Here is a 22,684-nt window from a genome sequence, read left to right as displayed (position 1 = left end):
ATTACGTTTTTAACAGTGTTACTCTAGTTTAGGGGACAGGCCGATGGATTTTTGGAGGTGAATATTTTTTCCAAACTTTGTGGATGGCATAAAAAATAATATACTAGCAATTGCACCTTGGTGTGCAATGGATATGCTGAAGAGGTGTGTGCTAAGGTCAATTAAGAAAAAAATTGGTCTATTTTTTTTTTCATAAATTTGAGTATTACATTAGGTCAAGTGTTAGGCCATGATGTTTTTTGTGCAACAAAGGTCTCAATGGAGTGATAGATTGAAATTAGCTATGCATCCACTTACAAGGATCCAATCATAACTGAAATAAAACCTTTAAATTGAGAAGATTATCAGGTTTCATTACCAACAGGCTCATGCAGGCTTATGTTATGTTCGAGTGAGAGAGAGAGAGATGGGTAAAGAGATAGAGAAGAAGATATCGATATAGATAGAGATGGAGAATGAGTAGATGAAGATGGAAAGGAGAGAGATATGTAGATATAAAGTGCGAGGAGAAAGGAATAGATAGAGATGGAAGATAAAAACAAATATAGGGAGAGAGATGGAAAGATAGAAAGATAAAAGTAGAGATATGAAGTTATATATAGAGATAGGGAGGATATAGTGGTAGAGAGATAGAGATAACTAGATAGATATAGAGGGATAGATGAAAGAAGTGATAGGAAGAGATTTATATGGGGAGGAAAATAGGTAGATATTGAGGTCTAAAAAGAGGGAGAAAGAGATGGATGGATAGAAGAAGGCATGTCTAGAGGTATAGGGGAAAGAGGAAGATATGGGTAGAGATGAAGATCGGGCGAGAGAGGAGGTATAGGGGGAAAGAGGAAGATATAGGTAGAGATGAAGATCGAGCGAGAGAGGAAGAGGGGAAAATAGATAGATAGATAGATAGAGAGAGGTAGAGGGAGAGATAAAGATGGAAAGATAGGAGGATAGAGAGGGAGAGATACTGGAAGAGATTTAGAGATCTATAAAGGAAGAGGGAGAGATAGAGATATAAATATATAGTGAGATAGAGATACAAAAAGGGGGAGAGGGGGAGAAATAAAGAGAATTGGAGGTAGCCACATAGAGATGGAGAGAAGGTGAGAGAAATAGGGGGAGATACACATTGGAAGAGGAAGAGACAGATATAGAGAAATAAATAAATATAAATATATATATATATATATATATAGAGAGAGAGAGAGAGAGAGAGAGAGAGAGAGAGAGAGAGAGAGCACTGATACATATAGTGAGGGAGAAACAAGGAGTGTGTATATACATTAGGGAGAATAGAAGTAGAGAGATATTAAAAGAGGGAGGGAGAGAGGGATACATACAGATAGAAAGAGCTAGAGATAGGGATATAAAAGAAAAAGTGTAGATATAATGTAAAATATAAAAGGGGTAATAGAGAGGTAGAGATGGAAGGAGAGAGAAAGGTGGAGAGGGAGAAACATAGATAGAAAGAGACTGACAATAAGAGGGGGGGAGAGAGAAAAATAGAGATAGAAAGATAAAGATATAGGAAGTGATATATGGAGAGAGGAGAGATGAAGAAAGATGAGTGTATAAGATCTAGAGATAAAGATAGGGAGGGAGAAATAGGGAGTGTGTTTGTGTGAGGGATATATATAGAGAGAGAGAGATAAGGAAGGAGAAATAGGGAATATGTGTGTGAGTGAAAGATCTATGGAGACAGATATAAAGAGGGAAAAAGATTTATAAATAGATATAGGGGGAGAGAGAGGGAGAGATAGATATAGTGAGAAGGATAGAGGGAAAAGAGAGAGATATAGAGATAGATAGGGGAGAGATATGTTGAAATTACCTAGCTAGCTTGGATTATATTAGCTCGGATTATCAAACTTTAATGTTGCTAAAAGCAATTAAAGTTTGATCATTATCTATGCGTTTAAACTCATTAGGACTGAGCCCAAAATAATTGTAATTAAACTGTGATAGGTCTGGACCTATTCTGGGTGGTAAAAGAAAGTCTTGTAATTAATCATGCCCTATATGTAACTTGTGGGGTTTTGGCGCCAAGTTATGGATAAAATTAAGATTATACGTGCTAGCCGACTTAGGTGAATTAAGGAGGCCAAATCTCCTATATATATGCAAGTATCATTCATTGTATCTGCACATCTTCAACGAACTTCTCCATTCAGCAATTTTAATCTTTTATCAGCGAAACACTCCTAGCATCAGTGAATCTCCTTCTAGCATCATCGAACTATTGGAGAAAGTAAACAAACCCTATCCAAAGTCAGCAGACTGTCTGTCTAGGGCAGCAAATTGATTTGCAGGTGTAGTGAAGCTCATCTACAAGACAACAGAGGCAGCGAAATCTTTCCCAGGCACAACGAACATATCCTCAAGTCTGCAATTTGGTGATTAGTGAACTCCTTTGGCATAGCGAACCTCTTCTTACAGTCAACAAACCATCTTGCAGGGTCAGCACACATACCTTCAGGTCTGCAATTTATCAGTGATCAGCAAACTCCATTTGTGGACTGCAGATAAGTTACATGCTTGTTCTATTTGCTGACCTAATACTACTATGTTAAATACTTAATGTGCTGAAGCTAATTGTAAAGAGACCTACTGATCGTTGATTAATAAGATCTGAGAAATTTGGCTGGGTTTTCACCTTCAAGAGGGAGGTTTTCCCAGGATAATTGTTTGTGTTGACATGCTACCTTCAGTATATGTGTGTGTGATCAAGGACACATAATACCCTAAAATTATTGGCATGAAATGAGTGATCAAAAGCTAGTCATTTCTCTCTTGCTCTCTTGCTCTAAAAGTTTAATTTAAGTTTTAAGTTGAAATTTATTTTATTATGTAAATTAAAATATAATTTTTGTAAAATAAATAAAATATTAATAAGACAAAAATACAAATTAAATTAATTCTAATGTCTTTTACTTTTTATTTGTAATTTTGTAAAAAGACATAAATAATTAAAATAACATTTTAACTTAATAAAAATTAATCCTTAAAAGAAGAATTAGAATACATTAAAAAACAAGATAGAATATCTAATTAAAGAAGGTAGCATTAAAAGTATTCTTATCTAAAGAAATTAATTCAAAATATAATTATTCTACAATGATTAAATTTTAATAAGACGACCAATTAGAAATTAAATTAATTTAAGTAATTTTTAATTATTATTTGGAATTTCATGAAAAGATATCAATAATTAAAATAAATATTGAACTTAAAAAAAAATCCTTAAAAAGAAGAAGAAGAAGAATTATTAGAATAAAGCTTATTCTTTCTTTTTTAATAATTTTTTCTTTTTTATTTTTTTAGAAATTTAATAAACAAGATAATAAAAGAAATAACATGAAAATATATTCTTATCAAAAGAATATAGTAAAAGATAGATTTTTCCTTTTATGAATATTCTTTTTCTAATTTATAATATTAAAATATATATTTTTTATTTTTTTATCATTAAAGATTTCTTTTTTAAAATTAATATAAAATTAAGCGTATGGTTGAGATTAGTTTTATAGTCTTGCACCCTTCTCCTCAATTTCAAACCATTGCTTTCAAAAAGTAGGTGGTTCACTTCATATAGGGAATGCCTTTTACGTAAACAATATGAATAAAAGAAGCTGAAATTTGTACAAAGTTGTACTACCATACAAAATTTTGTATCAGAAACAACAAATCTTATTGTGTCTTTACCTCTATCTTTAGCGTCTTGAGTGAAAATTATACCATTAACCAAGACATTTAAGATCGCCACATCTCAGATGTCTTGCATTGGACAATGATCCTGTGATGTCTCGGCCTAAATGGCTGGAACCCACCCTTTGATCAGTCAGCCATGTTTCCACAAGGGAGCCCACCTTTAGGCTCTTTGGTGGGACAAAACCCCCCCTCGTAATGCAGGTGGGTGCCATTCACTATTAGGTATGGCTTTTGGCTTGGTTGTTGTTGTTTGGTATTAGAGCCCGAATCTTGCTAGCCTGTGAATCATCAAAAGTTTATTAGTTTATGGTAGGTTATTTCCATTTCATGTCATTCTTCTATATTTCCATACCAAAATTTAATGTTTGCAGGCCAAGAAGATGAAGACAATGCAAGAATCCATATGAGAAATGTTAGAAAAATTACAGAAATTGCATGAATATCAGAATTTTTATTGCAAGGATGGAGTAGTATTGAGAGGCAAAAATAATGTTTTTGAAGGAAGAAAAATCAGTTTTGAATGAGATGGCTAAGGGAGTAACAAAGATGCAAGAAGAACAACCTATACTCTCACAACAAGAGGATGAATTGGCGAGATACCATGCTGAATATATTGTCCTGAATCTTTTCATCCGTTGTTACATGTCTTTTGAGGAATATTATGATATGAAAATAAGAAATGAGCAGAGGATGAGAAGGTGCAGAGAGTAGGAGCCAAAATAATCATCCTTGAAAGAAGTTGGGATAGTGGAGCAAGAAGAAAAATCGAAATTACAAGCCATCATAAAGCAAGAACAAGAAAAACCCTATAAGCAAGTTGAGGGTGAAGGTTCCTTGTTGATTTCTAATGATTGTGCATACCAACAAAGATTGATGAAGTAAAGGTGGGAAAGATTCTATTTGTGGTGTGCATAGAATTTGAGCTGAAGGAAGAGGTGTCAATAATTTCAAGCAATGTCGAAGCAACACCCACCTAAGCTTCAGGTATGGAAAATGAACTGTAATGATGATTTGCAAGATAGTAGTTATGGTAATTACAAAGGACCTTATTGGTATTATTATCAGTCTAGGGAAGATGGATATTATTCCTATTGGTCCAAGTGCTTGGAGATTGGGATCCAAGATCTTATGGCTGAAATGCCAAAGGTTCTAATGGTGATTTTGGCAGGGGTCTTGGCGGAGATTTAAGGCTTGTCTATGTTTATCCTCCCCCTCCAGCTACCAGTGGACCTTTTGCTTTTAGGCCTTTTTATCCAGGCAATCAGTTTTGACACATTGATGAGTACCCAATGCGGTTTGTACCTGTGATCTATGGATCAAGGTTAGATCCTTTTGAAACACAGTAGGCAAAATCCTCCCATTGTGGGTGTCCGAATCATGTGTGCCAACTTGAGACAAGGGCTATGAAGGGGACTGAAAAGGAAGAGCTAAAGGATGGCAATACTGAAAGGATGTGAAAATGAAAAACATGGAATATATAGGAATTGGTTGGGCCTGTTGTGTATTTTAATCCTTCAGAATGGCATGGCAAAACTCTTGATAATATAAATAGAAATGAAGGGAAAGCGGAGCATCGTATTTACTGGGTTCCTATGAATTGGAAGAGGAATGAGGGAAAATTGCATCCTTTTCTTGTCCTTGAGATTCTTGAAGAGGGTTTAAAGCTAGCAAGCTCTCAAGAAGGGATGACAAATGGATGTCTTGAAAATAGGCTCTCAATTGTGTAGAGATTTGGGGAGGCAAGCAAGGAAACGAAGGCAGGAGATGCTCTTGTGGAATGGATAGGAGAAGGGAATACAAATATGCTGAACCCTGAGGAAGGAACTAAGAATGGAGGTTCTGAAAAAGAATGGGAATCAGGTGCTAGACCTGTAAAATGTAATTATGTAGGAGGTAGGGAAAGTGAATGAAAAACGAAGTCCTGAGGAGGCTAGAAATGAAACCGTTTATAGACAAGCTATGGGAAATGATTCTGAAGATGAAGAGTAACGAACATCGTTGGAATTGATTGAACTCAAGAATCAGTATGAACTGCAGGAGCTCCATCCAAATGTGTCATGTTGTTTAAGAGTTACAGCTGGTGAAGGATTGATTTTATTAGTATCTGGAAATAGAGGGTGTGAAGGAAAAGGTAGATCGGTTAATGGACCTGGCAAACACTTGCAGTAGAAAGGTCCTTGTTCTCAAGTCTTATGATATTCATTTTTCAGTGTGGGAAATTTGCCAACAAAACATTCCTCCAGCACAGAAGTTGGGTGCGATGTACATAATATTGTGGAGATAGATGACTCTCGTAATGCTTTGCAAGGCTCACATTTGAGAACAAACAAACCATCCAAAAAAATTCCTAGAATTCTAAAGAGCAGTATATAGGATTGAGGAGCAACATTGACTTGAAGTGGAGCAAGCTTTTGGAGCTGACATTGCTAGAGGACAAGCAAAATCTGGGAGGTGAGGACTGTCATGTCCCCTCCAGGACAGCTGACCAGGGCATTTCTAATTAATAAATTACAATGTTTATTAACCCTCTCTCTCTCTCTCTCTATATATATATATATATATATATATAAAATTTTTGTAAATAATATAACAAGATTAATATTATAAATATTATTTATATAATAATTTAAAATTAAAATTTGAAATTTTTTCCTTCTTTTTGAGGCTGACCTGTCTTTGTTAATAAGACATTTTAGTATAAAACTATCTTAGGTGCCTTTTGGAGACAGCTTATGAAGAATTTACCTAGTGGATTTGATTCCTATTAGCAATCTGGGATGAAAACCCTAGATTGCAACCTTTCAAGGTAGGACAAAAACCCTCCTTCAACCTTCCTTCCATGCAACTTTCCTTGCATTCAATCTCATTCCTTGGGCGGTTTGCTGGTTTAACTGGCTAATTCACTCGCTTCAATGGTAGTGAACCAATTCAGAGACAACTTGTGGCATTATTAATCACTGGTCACCAATAATGGGGTTCATCTCTCATCTGAGTGCCATGTGGAGGGATTTTATTATCATTCAAAGTACATTCATTGGAGTGTGATTAGGGTGGTTGGTTGGACAGCCATTTCTAGGACAGTGCTTAGGGTTTGCAGGATTCAATTGTACAGGACAGAAAATATTCTTCAAAAAGAGGAAACAAACTTCCAGGAGCCAACATTGGACCCCAGGTCAACATTTACTCTTACACCATCACACACCCTTACTGCCAGGTCCTACAGACTATAGTGGGATGCTATGCTAGGAAAATAGGTCACAAACAATCAGGATGATCACACAGGTCCCATATTGTTGACTCAGTCATATGTGGATTTTATATTGTTGAAATTAAGAGTGTTGATGCCATGCATATCCGTTCTGCATTTGTACTTGTGCATTTTATATTCACTTTTCATGTTTACCAGTAATAAAAGAAAAGGGTACTTCACAGTGTAAGGTGGGTTATTTGACCTTGTAGTTTGGTTGATTAATGCGTGTAAAGTGGGCTGTTGGACCTTGTAGTTTGGTTGACTAATGCAAGATTTATAATATTGCTGCTCATTTGACCTGTTTATAGTTTGTAGCTCAAAATTTAAGCAAGGCAAGCACTACGTCAGAAGCTCAGATTGATAGTGAATTGCACCCACCAGTGTTAAGAGTGGGGTTTTCGTCCCACCAGAGAGCCTGGAGGTGGGCCCCATCGTGGAAACGTGGCTGCCCAATCATGGGTGTGTCCCAAATCTGGTACATGTCCAGCAGGAATCTGCACCACAATGGCATTTGGCTTGGGACATCACAGCTCACCATGCTCCAGAGGGCTCAACCTCAAGACCTCAGTTTTGATACTAGGCAAGGCAACCACTATGTCAAAAGTCCAGACTGATAGTGAATGGTGTCTATCAGCATTAAGAGTAGGATTTTTGTACCACCAGAGAGCTTGTTAGTGGGTTCCCCTGTTTAAATGTCGCTGCCCAATCATGGGTGGGTTCTAGCAGGAATCTACACCACTGCAGCATTTAAGCCAGGACATCAGAAACCCACAAACCCCAGGGATGCAAAATGCTACAATTTTCATAGTTAATGCCTCTTTTAATATACTGATCATGCAATCTACTGCCACGTTTTTATGTCATGTGGGATTCGGCCAACTCCCCTTTGGCCTTTGGCAGTCTCACATCCACCTAACAGTGAAAGCCATTTTCATTTTCTGCTACTGAGTAGTTCTTTACATTTTCAAACACATTGTCTAATCACATTTACTTTTTTTGACTTCTTGTTTATGTCTTACCATCATCAAGGAGTGTAGATATATTTAATCAATCAACACAACAAAAAATAAACTGGTATACTTGAATATGGACATATTAATGCAAAATAAATAGAAACATGCAAAATGGATGTCAGCGCCCAAAAATGGACTTTGTAGTAGCTTACTGTAAGTGTTGAACATGAACTTCTATGCATGTTGTCAACAAAGCTTTGGAAAATATCTTCCTATTAAAGCAATTGATCTAAAATTCAGAGTCACTAAGGAAATTCCTACCTTAAAATGTATCTATAAGCATGGCAACCTTCACAAGTTTCCAAAAGAAAGAAAGAAAGAAGTGCCCGTGGCTTTCCACAAGATTATAATTATGGAGGAGTTGCTTTACCATAACATGATAATGTGGAATCAATGTCTTGAGGAATAGTTTTAGAGAACCGGAGAGAGAAAATGATGTAGCCCTCTGACATTAATGAAATCCACATGTTTTTTCAGATGCTGGTGCTGTTAAGAATCATTACTGCAGATCTCTTCCATGCAATTTACAATGTAGGGAAGCCTTCTCCTACCTGATGTATGACCATACCCTACAGACATTGTTATGTTGATGGATGTGTTTCTGGTTTACTTTAGAGTGTTAATGAATTCCCTGCCTTAGTATGGCCAACATACCTTTTCTCCTAGAATAATATGTGCATCTTGATATGCTCCGATCATTTAAACTCATTGATATTTTTTTGATTTGGTTAAGATGAATATCGAGTAATAATTCTGTATGTTGATTATTGGGTCCTAAATTTGATATGAAAACTCATATCGATCTGTATCTTGTTTGGATATTGAGAAGTAGACAGGAGAAACAAAGCAGTAAATTACTATTGAGGAGCAGGCAGGAGACATGAAGCAGTGAATTCCTGCATTAATTATGAGTTAATCAGTTAAGTTTATCATATCAGGTCAGCTACCATCTTTGTTATTCCAGGGTGTCCTGAATAAGGTGTATTGTGCATCTCATGTAGTACTAACTTCCTCAACTCTCCCCCTTCAGGTATGTACATCCTTCCTTGGTACCTTAAAATACCACCAGGTTCTATTTCATATCCATCATAGCGATGATCTGAAGAATCTTTTCCCAAGGCTTGTTTAACCCTTAGGTAATGCTCATCTTCCGGAAGGTTCTGCAACACTTGTTGTTTCAAGTTTGTTCTAGTTGTCACCATAGTAGATATGTGTCTTTTTTTGCTGAGAGCGCTACCCTATTTTCCTTCCTTAAATAATGCACCTTTTTCTGAAAGAAAGCACACTTAGAAAATTTCCCATAAAGCTTGCAATCTCTCAACTGTTGCAAAACTATCCTTAAGTGCTTCTTATGTTCTTCTTCATTCTTAGCATAGATCAAAATATCGTCAATGAAAATTAGAACAAACTCATCCAGGTATTCTCTAAAAATACTGTTCATGAGGTTCATGAATGTTGTTGGGGCATTGGTTAAACCAAAAGGTACGACTGTGAATTCATAGTGCCCATACCATGTTCGGAATGCAGTCTTAGGAATATCCTCATCTTTAATCCTTAACTGGTGGTATTCTGATCGAAGATCAATCTTGGAGAATACTGTTGCACCTTTCATTTGGTCAAACAATTCATCTATCCTTGGCAAAGGATATCTATTTTTGATAGTCACTTTATTCAACATCCTATAATCAATGCATAACCTTAAAGTGCCATCCTTCTTTTTTATGAAGATCACCGGTGCACCCCACGGGGATACACTTGGTCTAATAAATCCTTGCCTAAGTAATTCTTGCAATTGAGCCTCTAAGCTCATACAATTTTGTTGTTGTCATTCTATATGGAGCCTTAGATTGCGGCCCTGTTCCTAGTAAGAGTTTTATAGAAAAATCAAACTCTCTCTTAGGTGGTAACTTAGTAAGGTCTTCTGGAAAGACATCCAGGAACTCTCTAAGGATAGGACAATCCTTAGGACTCTTTTCAACATTATCCAAATCACTTACCATGACAGCAATTATGGAACATCTTTTCCTTTGGGCCTTCTTGAGTTGCATTGCTGAAATGTGTCTCAATTCAAGAGGCTTTTGAGACCCAAGAATTTCAACTGAATTCCCAAAATCATCTATACAACTAATGACCTTATCCTCACAGTTTACTATGGCTTTATGCTCAGGTAGCTAGTTGATACCTAAGATCACATCATACGATCCTAATGGTGCCACATAAAGGTTAACCTGGGTTTGGAAACTGGAAAGTTCTAGTTCACTGCAAAATAGACAAGAATCTACCCTTCGTTCTGCTCGATTCTCATATTGGATCATCCATGCAAATGACATATAACTAGATCTAACAGATAATCTAGAAACTACTTTAGGATCAACAAAGCATTCAGTAGCTCATGTATATATTAAAATAAAAACTGATTGCCAAAAAAACTTACCCCTCATCTGAATAAGTGAGGCTTGAAAATCAGCCTGATGGTTGTCAATTGCTGCGTGAATCTGGTGTTGTGAGGCTCCTTGTTGATTTGCTCCTCTTTGTGTGGGGGTACGTTGCGGACAATTTGAGGCATAATGACTCCCTCCATAGTTGTAACACCCGTCCCTAGGTTCGGAATTGCCACCTGACCTACCTCTGTCCAAGTTCTATCGGGCATTGTAGTTGGTGTTACTATTTGCTCTCTTATTACCATCTCGATTCACTCTTCCCTTTTCTTGAGTGTTGGGTCCTCTCTTCAGATTCCTTATTTTTTGATTGTTGTTGTTGTTGTTCTTTTGGAAATTCTTATTTCCAAAACTTGGTCTGGTATTCACATTTTTACGAAAATTTCTCATCTGCTGCAACTTCTACTCTTTCTTGGTTGCTTTCTCAAATACTTCTTCCATAGTCAGTGGATTATGAATATCCACTTCTGCTCCAATATGAGTTCTCAAACCCAAGATGAACTTTCGGATGCGAAATCGGTCATCCATCTAATATTGTGGAACATACTTAAGAAGTTTGGTAAACTTCTCCCAGTATTGAGTCACGGACATGCCACCTTGTGTTAAGTTTTGAAATTCAGCCATCTTCTTATCGAAGAATAACTGAGGAAGCCACCTCTTCCTAAAGGATTGTAAAAATAATTCCCAAGTGATATCTCTAGGTTGCAACTTCCTTTCGGACTCACTAGAACTCAATGGGGTATAACCTTCAGACTCATCATCACTGAGTGGGGTATATCCCTTTGACTCATCATCACTGAGCGGGGAATATTCCTCTGACTCGTCAGAGCTAATCACAATTGGTCTAATAGGAGAATAATCTAACTCAAGCTCCTCCTCCTCTATAGGGATAGTCTTTTCATCGAGGGATTCAGTAGGGACTACTCCTATCTCAACATTTTCTTTTTCTTTTGGTTCATCAGTAACTTGTTTTTCTACGAAAGGACCATTTTCCTCCTCACTGGTCCATCCTCCACTTGGATGGTTATCCATAACAGGCATGACATGAGATATAGTGAGCATACCCAGCTACTAACTTACGAGCCGTCTGTTTTGTTCGCACCATCTCTATAAGTTTCAACACAAAACTACTATTCTCAATACTCAACTTGCGAAGTGACTCATAAGTCCTAGTGTTATACAACCTAAGAGCTCTGATACCAAAATCTAAAGACGTAAATTACTCTATATGATATCAGTTAATAAGTCTATTTATGAATAAAGAGTAGATTATGTCATATAGAGTAAATTACGTCTTTACATTTTGGTATCAGAGCTCTTCGGTTGTATAACACTAGGACCTATGAGTCACTTCGCAAGTTGAGTATTGAGAATAGTAGTTTTGTGTTGAAACTTACAGAGATGGTGCGAACAAAATAGACGGCTCGTAAGTCAGTAGCTGGGTATGCTCACTATCTAAGGGTCAAAAAGGAACCCATATCTCCTGTCATGCCTGTTATGGATAACCATCCAAGTGGAGGATGGATCAATGAGGAGGAAAATGGTCCTTCCGTAGAGAAACAAGTTACTGATGAACCAAAAGAAAAAGAAAATGTTGAGATAGGAGCAGTCCCTACTAAATCCCTTGATGAAAAGACTATCCCAAATGAGGAGGAGGAGCTTGAGTTAGATTATTCTTCTATTAGGCCAGTTGTGATTAGCTCTAACGAGTCAGAGGAATATTCCCCGCTCAGTGATGATGAGTCAAGGGGATGTACCCCACTCAGTGATGATGAGTTTGAAGGTTATACTCCACTGAGTTCTAGTGAGTCCGAAAGGAAGTTGCAACCCTAGAGATATCACTTGGGAATTATTTTTACAATCTTTTAGAAAGAGGTGGCTTCCTCAGTTATTCTTCGATAAAAGATGACTGAATTTCAAAACTTAACACAAGGTGGCATGTCAGTGAGACTCAATACTGGGAGAAGTTTACCAACCTTCTTAAGTATGTTCCACAGTATCAGATGGATGAGTGATTTCGAATCCGAAAGTTCATCTTGGGTTTGAGAACTCATATTGGAGCAGAAGTGGATATTCATAATCCACGGACTATGGAAGAAGTATTTGAGAAAGCAACCAAGCAAGAGAAGAAGTTGCAGCAGTTGGGAATTTTCCGTAAAAATGTGAATACCGGACCAAGTTTTGGAAATAGGAATTTCCAAAAGAACAACAACAACAATCGACAAATAAGGAAACTGAAGAGAGGACCCAACACTCAAGAAAAGGGAAGAGTGAATCAGGATGGTAATAAGAGAGCAAATAGTAACACCAACTCCAATGCTTGACAGAACTTGGACAGAGGTAGGTCAGGTGGCAATTCCGGACCTAGGGATAGGTGTTACAACTGTGGAGGGAGTCATTATGCCTCAAATTGTCCGCAACGTACCCCCACACAAAGAGGAGCAAATCAAGGAGCCTAACAACACCAGATTCACGCAGTAGTTGACAACCGTCAGGCTGATTTTCAAGCCTCACCTATACAGATGACGGGTAAGTTTTTTTGGCAATCAATTTTTATTTTAATAGATACAAGAGCTACTGAATGCTTTGTTGATCCTAAAGTAGTTTCTAGATTATTTGTTAGACCTATGTCATTTGCATGGATGGTCCAATATGGGAATCGAGCAGAACAGAGGGTAGATTCTTGTCTATTTTGTAGTGAACTAGAGCTTTCCAGTTCCTAAACCTAGGTTAACCTTTATGTGGCACCATTAGGATCGTATGATGTGATCTTAGGTATCAACTGACTAACTAAGCATAAAACCATAGTAAACTGTGAGGATAAGGTCATTAGTTGTATAGATGATTTTGGGAATTCAGTTGAAATTCTTGGGTCTCAAAAGCCTCTTGAATTGAGACACATTTCAACAATGCAACTCAAGAAGGCCCAAAGGAAAGGATGTTCCATAATTGCTGTCATGGTAAGTGATTTGGATAATGTTGAAAAGAGTCCTAAGGATTATCCTATCCTGTCCTTAGAGAGTTCCTGGATGTCTTTCCAGAAGACCTTACTAAGTTACCACCTAAGAGAGAGTTTGATTTTTCTATAGAACTCTTATCGGGAACGGGGCCGCAATCTAAGGCTCCATATAGAATGACAACAACAAAATTGTATGAGCTTAAGGCTCAATTGCAAGAATTACTTAGGCAATGATTTATTAGACCAAGTGTATCCCCGTGGGGTGCACCGGTGATCTTCGTAAAAAAGAAAGATGGCACTTTAAGGTTATGCATTGATTATAGTATGTTGAATAAAGTGACTATCAAAAATAGATATCCTTTGCCAAGGATAGATGAATTGTTTGACCAAATGAAAGGTGCAACGGTATTCTCCAAGATTGATCTTCGATTAGGATACCACTAGTTAAGGATTAAAGATGATGATATTCCTAAGACTGCATTCCGAACATGGTATGGGCACTATGAATTCACAGTCGTACCTTTTGGTTTAACCAATGCCCCAACAACATTCATGAACCTCATGAACAATATTTTTAGAGAATACCTGGATGAGTTTGTTCTAATTTTCATTGACGATATTTTGATCTATGCTAAGAATGAAGAAGAACATAAGAAGCGCGTAAGGATAGTTTTGCAACGGTTGAGAGATCGCAAGCTTTATGGGAAATTTTATAAGTGTGCTTTCTTTCAGAAAAAAGGTGCATTATTTAGGGAAGGAAAATAGGGTAGTGCTCTCAGCAAAAAAAGACACCTATCTGCTATGGTGACAACTAGAACAAACTTGAAACAACAAGTGTTGCAGAACCTTCCGGAAGATGAGCATTACCTAAGGGTTAAACAAGCCTTGGAAAAAGATTCTTCAGATCATCGCTATGATGGATATGAAATAGAACCTGGTGGCATTTTAAGGTACCAAGGAAGGATGTACATACCTGAAGGGGGAGAGTTGAGGAAGTAAGTACTACATGAGATGCACAATACACCTTATTCAGGACAGCTTGGAATAACAAAGATGGTAGCTGACCTAAGATCTTTGTATTTTTGGCCTAAACTCAGAAAGGAAGTGATCGAGTGTGTGGCACAATGTTTGGAATATCAGCGAGTGAAAGTTGAACATGTTCATCCAGCAGAATTTTTATTCCAACATGTTATACCAGAATACAAGTGGCAAGTAATCAGTATGGATTCTATCCAAGGATTACCGATGAGCATAAATAAACATGACACTATCTTAGTAGTGGTGGATAAGTTGACAAAAGTTGCACATTTCATCCTGGGAATCTCAAGGATGGATCATTTGTTCTTGCTAAGAAATTTGTGCAAGAAATTTTTTGGTTACATGGTGTACCAGAAACCATAATATCAGATAGGGATACCGGGATGACTTCTAGATTCTGGACAACATTAAATGCAACATTGGGAACTAGATTGAATTTTAGTTCAGCATATCATCCTCAAACTGACGACCAAACATAAGGGTTAATCAGGTTGTGGAAGATCTTTTACGGATGTATTGCATGGATCAGTAGTACAAATGGGAGGAGTACCTGCCTTTGGTTGAATTTGCTTATAACAACTCCTTTCATGCATCCTTAGGGATGGCACTTTTTGAAGCACTCTATGGGCGAAAGTGTCGCACACCTATCAGTTGGGATAGACAGGAAGATAGGATCATCATTGGTCCTGATTTACTTAAGGAAATGGATGAGCAAATGGTGTTGATCAAGAGTAGGTTGAAGGAGGCAGCTGACTGACATAAGAGTTATGCAGACCGAATTAGGACTTTCAGACAATTTGCTGTAGGAGATAAAGTTTTTTTGAGAGTCAAACCTCATAAGAGCTCTATCTCGTTTGGAAAATCATCGAAGTTGGCACCAAGATATGTGGGACCCTTTGATGTACTGGAAGTTATTAATCTAGTTGCTTATAGATTAGCTTTACCCCCTGCTCTAGCTCGAATCCACAATGTGTTTCATGTTTCTTTGTTGAAATCTTATTATGCTGATGCAACTCATATTCTTGATTAGCAATCTTTACAGGTATAGGATCCAGGGGTGGTGCTAGTGGAGCCCATCCGAATCCTAGATCAGCATAGTGTGAAGCTACGTAGCAGAGATTTCACTTAGTATAATGGTCCAGTGGGACCAATATTCTGAGGATAGTGCTACATGGGAGGATGCTGAGACGATTGACCGTCATTTTCCTCATTTGCTTTCTTAGGAAATAGTTGCTTATCATATGAGATATCTTTGAAACAATGATTTTGATTTTATGATGTGAACTTGGATAGCATGTATGCTATTGTTATTATTTATATTTGAAACTTGATGTATGGTTAACATTTTATGAAATAGAATTGCTATGTTCTTATTGATGGATAATACGACATCGAGATGATGTCTCTTCCAAGAGGGGAAGGATGTCACGAATCATATTTTCGATAACGAGTTATTAGGAGAAATAATGTAGGTTTTTATTTGTGAATTGAAATTGAAACAAATATGAGCATTCATTTTGATGATAATGCAGTTTGTATGCAAATAATAAGAAATGATGTATGCATTTTACTCATGCAATATGCAATTAGATAGCTAGTATTATCGTAATTGGGGATCGTCATTACTATCGAACTATTGAGTGCAAGTGATGTAGGGATAGGTGAACGAAGATGAAGGCGAGAACAGGACTCAGGTAGAGTTGTTTTTAGCTTATGACTTTGGTAGACTAGAGGAATCTCACACACCACAATAGAAAAATTGTTTGTATTATGATTTTGTCGATGTGTTATTTTAAGTTGAAATGATTTGAGTAAAAAGTAGTTGTTATGTTGATTTCATATATAAAATGACTATTAGTTGAAAAATTAGCAACTTAACATTCCTATTAAATATGATTTAAAATGCAAATTTTATGTTGACATGATTGCAATCGTATGAAGTTGATTATTGTTTTAAAGTTATTTTTCGTTTGAAAATGAGAATAATGGTCTTGTCGATTTAAGTAATAGTTTATGAGTATAAATTTCTTATTTAAATGAAATCGATCAATATATATATATATATATATATCCATATATTATTAGTTTATTAATAACATAGAAGATCAAATTAGAATTTAATTCTATTTAATTTTTAATGATTAAAATGCAAGTGATAATTATAAATATGTTATCGTTTATGTTAACATTAATGCTTGTTTTACCAAAGGTGGCGGTGGCGGTGGTGGTTGATAGGTCGACTACCCCACCAAAGGACAATTACTCCACCAAACTGCAGATCACTCCACCGAACTGCAGAATTACAATCGCTTAATGGCTCGTGACCGATGGGGGAGGGAGTAAATTGGCATGTAGTGCCATGGCGTTAAGAAATTGCAGATCTCTCCATTAACCACGGAGGCAGTTGGAAGACTGCAGTCTCCACGGTGATGGTGGAGGCGTTAAGAAATTGTAGATCTCTCCATTAACCACGGAGGCAGTTGGAAGACTGCAGTCTCCATAGTGATGGTGGAGAAGACCAACCACCTCTTCCACGATCCAAGGCCGATCACTTCAGGAAACATCACTTGGCCTCCCACCACTCCAAAACCTGTCGATAAGAGAGACACATAGACTGGAAATACCTTGGGAAGGAGAAGACGTGGAGTAGTTAAGTAATAAACCTGTTTATAATGCATCCAAGATGACAAAATCATAACAATAACTGAACCATAGATATAGTAGATTACGTAGGAGAAAAATAGTATACATAGAGGCATAGGCTCGATAGAGAGGGTGCAGAAAAGATATAGAGAAAGATAGCAAGTTGAAGTAGAGAGAAATAGAGAGAGAGCCATTTTGAGTAGAGATAGAAGGAAAAATAGGGAGGTGATTCGAGGAAGATCCGATAGAGAACTTTTGAACCATCAATCAAAATAGAAGTAGGCTGATCTAGAGGAGGCACGCAAGAGTTCACTCCAAGCCAGTATCAAAGCGTAAGGAGGTAGGATCTTCATTTCGTTTTGGTTATTTTGCATTAAGAAATGATCGTGAAATAGTGCTATGGTTGTAGCATAAGATTTTATTTATGATATTCCATGTTTATATTGAATTTGTTTTTATTATTCTTTAAATGGTCATAGAGGGAAAACATTAGGTGGTACATGGAATGAAATAGCTAAGAAATGCATTTATATTGTTTAAGAATGGTAAATAATGCTAATGGGTTAGGATAGATATTCATTTAAAGAATGTGTACTCAAATTTAACTCATTTATATGAAAAGAATCATACTTGCGTTACACCACCTTATTTTTGTACTTAGTTGATTTATTTGATGAAATATGTTTGCTTATCAAAATTGCGAAATTGTTATTCTGCAAAAGATTGTTTCCAAATAGGTGAAAGTAATGAAATAGTTCTTTATTTATGAAAGTGTTAGGAAAGATGTTAATCCTTTTAGTCAAAAGATTGTATTCTTTATGGAAATGTATTCTTGTTTTATGGGAACCAAGCTAGATAGGCTTGTGTATGGAAAGTTACTTTCTGGGATGGGTGCCGATTATGGAATCCAAGAGAGAATAGTTGCATTTTCCAAACTATCTATTTTTGCTATGCATGGCATTATACTTGACCGAGTAATGAATTGAATTAACTATTGAAATAGGTGGAATTCTTTTATTTATGCTCTTTACCATATCCTTGATTGATATTGCTTGTTTCTTAAAAGAATTAGAAAAATGAAAATGCTTGTATCATCTAGGCACGCACTAGATTTCATCTTGTCTTTCGAATTCTTTTGCTAAACCAATTCGTGCAGGGTCGGGTATTCTTGATTGACCAAGAATTCCGGGGAAGCGTAAGCGTCAAGGTTGGGCGGAAAAAACGTCTGAATATTGTTCTCGTCTTCATTCAATGGACTGAAAGGAAGCGACTCAAATTGGAGATCAACGGATGTATCTCACTTTCTTTATGTTTGGTTAAAACTTAAGGCATTAGAAAGCCTAAGTATGGTATAATGATATGTAACGAGAAATTTGTACCTTCCATTGTATATGAAAATTTTATTTAACTCCTTGATATCTATGATTGTTATAGCAATTTATTAAACTTGGTTTATATTATGTATGAAATAGACTTATTAACTGATTTATGAGTTTATTTATGAATAAAGGGTAGATTATGTCATATAGTGTAATTTACGTCTTTACATTTATTGACCTAATGGGAGAATAATCTAACTCAAGCTCCTCCTCCTCTATAGGGATGGTCTTTTCATCGAGGGATTCAGTAGGGACTACTCTTATCTCAACACTTTCTTTTTCTTTTGGTTCATCAGTAACTTGTTTTTCTACGGAAGGACCATTTTTTTCCTTACTGATCCATCTTCCACTTGGATGGTTATCCATAACAGGCATGACAAGAGATATAGGATCCTTCTTGACCCTTAGATAGTGAGCATACCCAGCTACTGACTTACGAGCCGTCTATTTTGTTCGCACCATCTCTGTAAGTTTCAACACAAAACTACTATTCTCAATACTCAACTTGCGAAGTGACTCATAGGTCCTAGTACTGGTACAACTAATTTTCAAAAATAGGAGACTGGGGGACTTGGATACGCCAAATTTTTTCTTTAATATAATTTAAAAACATGAATCTCAAAGGCTTGTATGATTTTGCAAAGGAAACACCAATCTACATTATCATAAGCTTTTGATATGTCTAACTTAATTATCATACTTGATCTATTTGTGCTTTGAAGAGTGTGGATTGCTTCTTGCGCCATAATAACCCCATCAAGAATTGAGTGGCCTGGGACAAAACTTGTCTATTCTTTTGATATAATGCTATCCATGAGAGGCTTCATTTTATTTGTCATGACTTTTGAAAGGATTTTGTAAACTGTGTTGCATAGAGAGATGGGTCTAAAATCTCCTAGATTTGTTGCTTTCTCCTTCTTTGGTATGAGAGCAATAAACGTATTACTGATTTCTTCAAGTATTTTCCTTGATCTTCTTGTGCATTCTAAAGCTTTTGTAAGCTCTTGGCCCAATATATGCCAACACTTGTTGAAAAAATCTGCAGGGAAGCCATCCGGGCCAGGAGCCTTTCTAGAAGGAAGCTGGTTTAGGGCTTGAAATACTTCCTCCAGATTGATTTTCTCGTTTAGATTCTGATTCTGCTCATCTGATATAATCTTAGGGATCATTTCCAGAAACTTTTTTTGTTTAGACAATTGAGAGCCTTCAGTGTTGTTTAGGAGGTTGGAGTAATAAGTGATGATCTCCTTCTTTATCTCTTCAAGGTCCTCTGAGATTTGATTTTGATTTGTCTCCAGTTTTGAGATCCAATTCTTGCTCCTTCTAAGCTTTGTAACATTATGGAAAAACTTGGTGTTTTTATCTCCCATTCTAAGCCAGTTCTCTCTAGACTTTTGTTTCCAAAAGATTTCTTCTTTTGAAAGGATATCCTCATACTCCAAAAGGAGGTTCTTTCTTGTTGAAAGGATTCTTGATCCATACCCACTGAGATGATCTTGTCATTTAAAGCTGCCAATCTCTCTTCTAATGATTTTTTGGTTGAAAAAATGTTTTTAAAATTTTGAGAATTCCATTGAAGCAATTTTTGCTTTACTAATTTTAACTTTGAAATAAAGCAAAAGAGTTTTGATCCTTCAAATAATTCTTCCTTCCACCAATTTTCAATCAAAGTTAGAAAATTTGGATCTTTCATCCACATATTCTCGAACCTAAATGGAGATCTGGAAGATTCTTGGTTACCTTGAAGTGTAAGCAAAATGGGAAAGTGATTTGAACCTGAGCAGGGGAGGACAACTTAGTTGAAGGCAAAGGGAAAGGATCTAAAGTCACCCTGCCAGAAGAATCTATCTATTTTTTCTGCAATATTGCTAAAGCCTTTCCTTCTGTTTGTCCATGTGAAGGATTCCCTTGAATCTATTTCTAATAATCCATTCCTTTCAATCCAATCATTAAAATCCTGCTGGGATCCATCTAAGCGGGTGATGCCTCCCCTTTTGTCTGAAGCTTTCCTAATGGCATTGAAGTCACCTCCTATGATGAGCTGTTCCTTAGCCAATAGAGATATGACTCCATCTAAAGAAAGCCATAAGAGTCGTTTTTTGAGTGGGGACATTGGGCCATAAGTGTTAATAACAGAAAAGGAAGAGTTTGACTGAAGGTGAGTAATTTTAGCTAGAAGCCAATTTCTGCCAGAAGCAATGCCCTCAACTTGGACTTGAGAAGGCTTCTAGATTATCATTAAGCCTCTAGAGGCCCCTTCTGAGGCCACTGTCAATTGCAGAGATACGTGGAACAAGGGACTAATTTCGCTACCAAATGAGACTGCTTGCTTACGCTCCAACTTAGTTTCTTGCTCATGATGCCTATGCTAACCAAAAGAATCCTTCTTTTGATCACCCTCTGTTTGTTAGGGGCGTTGAGTCCCCTAACATTCCATGATAGGATTTTCATTGTTGTTCAAGAAGGGGGTTTCCCTTCCATACTTTCCAAAGATCTGATAGTTTTGATTGATTCTTCGCAGCCCCATCCTGGGCTCTAGCTTCCATGAGGGATCTGCGACCCTTTTAAGGAGGGGAAGATCCAAAGTCCAGTTTCTCCATACCCTCTTGGTTCTGTTGCAGCCCTAGTTTCCTTTTCCTTAATCTGAGAATACAATACTGCCAAAGGAGTATCTAAGACCGAGTCCAAGTCTTCATCCTCTATCATGAATTCCTGAAAGATTTTCTGGGCATTCTGATCAATAGACAAATCCAGGCCTTGTGGCAATAATGGCGGTGACAATAGAAGTGGATAAGGGATCTCCGCCGATAGATTAAAATGTTGCTTTGTTGGAAAAAGATCTGGAGCAGGGGAGATCTCTCCTTCAGATAAGTGTGGCTCATCTTCCTCCTCCAAATCAGCTTTAAGGTCCTTTTCAATAACATCCTCTTCCTGTAAGATTTTAGCAAGATGCATAGGTTTACCTTTGCTAGATTTTATTAGTGTTGGAGTTCCCCTTGGTCTCTTTCATCTTAGTTTATACTTCCTTTTGGAAACCTTTGCAGGATGTTGAGAGAATATATTGAAGGCACCTCTGCTCAGAGAGGGAGTTTTCTTTTGATCAAACAAACTCCTAGCTGTCTTTTGTGGTTGGATCTTGACAATCAGAGATAAAATGAGAGGAGGACAACTTAAAGGAGATAGCGGAGAGGATTGAGATCCTTGACCTGAAAAAGATTGAATCAACATACCTGACTTCTCTCTTGGAAGCCGATTTTTTCTTGGGGTGTGAAGGAGCTGTGAGTCTATAGGAGCAGGAGATACAGGCCCAGGAGCTAAGACTCTATCTTGAGACTACAGAGTAGCATCCTTGCTTGCTGGAGCAATTTCCAATACTGGTGGGTCGGATAGATTTTCCATTCCGTTGTCCACCCTCTGAAGATCTAGACCAACTATGCTTGGCTTTGGTGTTAGATGTATTGGGTTTAGAGCTCCCATAGATGTATTGGGTTTAGAGCTCCCACAGAAGCTGCCAATGAGCAGTTTTTAACTATTTGATTTTGGAGGATACATTTGCTAGGGATTTCCTTTCCCAATCTCAGCACTTTCTGTTTCCATGTACCCATTTCTAAAATGATTTCTAATTCACTATAAAAGCCTTGTTTAAGGTCAATCTCAACATATATGTTAGCCACATCCCCTTTTAGGCCATTCAGGAAATCCGCCTCAATCCCCACTAAGGATCCTAATGCATCACCGATCTTCAACAGAGCCTCCGAGCACCAAAACTCAGATGGGAGACCCACTAATGAAAGCCAAACTATAGTTTTCTCAAATCTATGATTCATTGGATCAAAGCCTGGTTTCCAGTCTAGAAAGTGAAAGGTCGAGCCTTGAAAAAACAGTGGGCTGTTGTTTATGATTGCATTCTTCAGTGTTGAGTCCATGCATTCTAGGAAGAAAAATTCATTTTGTAGTTGTCTGGCTGAGATCAAACCTGGAAAGGAAGAAGTCCACCAAGCAATTATTTCTTTGCTATTCCCACCACTACCACACCATTGCGCGAAGAAAGCATTTTCTTTGAATAGAGCAATCGTAGGATTCAAAGAGTCTGAAGGTAGAACAAACAGTTTGCTTCCCATGGATTTCCTGTTCCATTTTTGAACTTTGTGATCAAAGGGAGGTATTTGCCACGGGGGGAAAGGTTTTTTGAAACCCGAAACCCTCTGATCCCTGAAGGGCAGTGTGGAAGAAGCTAGAGGGCAAGCTCGCCAGTTTTG

At 37.2% G+C, this 22,684-nt stretch overlaps 1 long non-coding RNA gene across 1 annotated transcript in view; it reads left to right on the top strand.

Annotated features, from left to right (window-relative positions):
• The first annotated feature begins 6,438 nt into the window (after positions 1-6,438).
• The window catches only part of LOC131035701 (uncharacterized), a 30,564-nt gene continuing 14,318 nt past the window's right edge, over positions 6,439-22,684 (top strand). Inside the window, exon 1 of the long non-coding RNA XR_009103995.1 lies at positions 6,439-6,877. This is a non-coding gene — a long non-coding RNA (uncharacterized LOC131035701). The remainder of the gene's footprint in view (positions 6,878-22,684) is intronic.

Source organism: Cryptomeria japonica, chromosome 6 (genome assembly GCF_030272615.1).
Source record: "Cryptomeria japonica chromosome 6, Sugi_1.0, whole genome shotgun sequence".
Classification (NCBI taxonomy): domain Eukaryota; kingdom Viridiplantae; phylum Streptophyta; class Pinopsida; order Cupressales; family Cupressaceae; genus Cryptomeria; species Cryptomeria japonica.
The sequence above is the reverse complement of the archived record's forward strand: the minus strand, read 5'-3'. Positions and strand labels throughout refer to the sequence as shown.